This window comes from Priapulus caudatus, unplaced genomic scaffold (genome assembly GCF_000485595.1).
Source record: "Priapulus caudatus unplaced genomic scaffold, Priapulus_caudatus-5.0.1 Scaffold543, whole genome shotgun sequence".
Classification (NCBI taxonomy): Eukaryota; Metazoa; Priapulida; class Priapulimorpha; order Priapulimorphida; family Priapulidae; genus Priapulus; species Priapulus caudatus.
Window position 1 is genome coordinate 138,397 of NW_014577604.1, and position 2,500 is coordinate 140,896.

Sequence of the window (2,500 nt, forward strand, 5' to 3'; positions counted from 1 at the left end):
TATATATATATATATATATATATATCAGGAGCTAATAATGACAAATTTTTGTTAGCTATTATTAGCTCTTGATAATAGTTGATATATATATATATATTTCTATATATAGATAGGTGTGTACAAGCAGGCACGTGGGAAACGCTGGGAGTGGGTTTGTGTAACATATATATACATACTATCATCATTATGTAGACTTGGGTGATGAATGGGAGGGTGTGTGTGGGTGCAGCGTTGACACACAATGTGTCTGATATAGTCTGGCTCTGGTGTGTGTGTGTGTGTGTGTGTGTGTGTGTGTGTGTGTGCGTGCGTGCGTGCGTGCGTGCGTGCGTGTGCGTGCGTGCGTGCGTGCGTGCGTGCGTGCGTGCATCTGTGTGTGCGTATGTGTGTGCGCGCGCGCGTGCGTGTGCGTGTGTGTGACATGCATGCATGTGGGTACAGGCTAGTGTGTATGAGTGCTCGGCGGCCGGGCGGGCGGCGGGCGGGCAGGTGGCGTTGCGTGCGTCCGTGCGTGCGTGTGTGTGTGTGTGTGTGTGTGTGTTGTGTGTGTGTGTGTGTGTGGTGTTGTGTGTGTGGTGTGTGTGTGTCGTGTGTCGGTGACATGCATGCAATGTGGGTACAGCTTAGTGTGTATGAGTGCGGCGGGGCGGCGTGCAGGTGTGTGTGTGTGTTGTGTGTGGTGATGTATTGGGTTGTCTGGTGTGCTGGTGGTGGGAGGTGGCGTGACCCAGCATAAGCTACGTGCTTGTATGTAGTCTTGTTCGTACTGAGGGCTTGTGTGAGGGTGGCTGGTATCACTTATACATGTGGATGGTTAACGTCACATGCACGTGAACACGGGCACCCCGCACGACCAGCGCAGCGCACCGTCGCACGCATGCTAAATGTTTCCGAGGCGGAATCGATGCTCAGCAACACATGCACATTGTGTTTAGCGTGAGAGAAGGAAGAAAGAGGATAGAGATTAGATAGACCAGATGGAGAGATAGTGAGAGAAGAAGATACATAGATAGATAGGGTGAGAATATGAGATAGCGAATAGAGTAGAGAAGAGGAGAGAGAGAGAGAGAGAGAGAGAGAGAGAGAGCGAGAGAGAGAGAGCCGTTGGGGGCATCCTAGCTGGTTGATATACTGTTTCTATTTAGCCCACAGAAATAATGCTTGCCTCTTAAAAGATTCTCGCTCTCTTGCCCCTCGGGGCCAGATTTCAGCTTTCACGGCTTTTTTTCTATGGGTTTGTAAAGGTGCAAGACGAATAGGGTGTTAGTGGTTAGACGCTACATACACGCTTCACACGCACGCACGCACGCACGCACGCACGCACGCACACATACACACGCACACACACACGCACGCACGTACGCACACACCCCCACACACACGCACACACGCACGCACGCACGCACGCACGCACGTAGGAGTAGAAGCAAGCAAATGGATACGTAAACCTTTGCGTCAAGTGCTTACCGGTGATCCGCTTATATATCGCGCCCTCATGCTATCTATCTATACGTAACCGTGCGCCGCGCGCCTCCTCCGGCGCCCTAGCTGTGTGCTATTGTAGACACGATCTCATCACCGGTGTGCCACCCGACTTACACGCTCTATCTACTGCAACACAGTACAGGTCACACAAGCTGTCGTGGGGCTGCGCTTACTGGGAGCTGTACCTAACACGCATATACTTACCCATGCTGTATGTTTTATATTCCAGATTCTATATTCTTAGTTCTTATTCTGTAGCCTACATTCTATATTCTGATTCTATAACCTATATATTCTATGCTCTGTATTCTACAATCTACGTTCTACATTCGATATTCTATATTCGATGTTGTATATTCAATATTCTATATTATATGCTCTATGTTCTATGTTCTATGTTCTATGTTCTATATTCTATATTCTATATTCTACATTCTACATTTTACTTTCTAGATTCTAGATTATATACCTGATATATTTACACTATATATTCCGTATTCGATGCGGTGGTGCTAGCCGATCAAATCGATATATTATAGTTACCCACAACCGAGTAAAAATTAGATTGGAACGTCTGTACGTAGAACTGACCAGGTGACCTGTCCCTTGTCAGACTTACGTATGATGGCGGCAGTGGCTCGGAAGGAAGGGGGGGGGAGGTACTAGCAATGCAAATACTATTTACAGCAATTACGTCAGGTCGGCGAGTAAATGATCGCTCGGAAATATATTTGCAAAGAAAGTAGCGTGAAACGGCTATCTCCCGAATAGCGCGGACTCTGCTCCCAATTTCTGCCCTTATTACTCATTTTCCAAGCATTTGTCATGTGTCAACGCTGTGCTCGCTCGCTCGCTCGGCTTGTTTAAGCAGTTATTTTAAAGTGGGAAAAGAAAACGTGCAAAGATTAACTGTATCGCCTCACATTCTTACTTTTGACTCGCGCTGCTGTGGCAAAAACGCGGCTTTTCGCGGACAAGATATTTGTGAAATGAACTTTGGCGGGACGTATATATA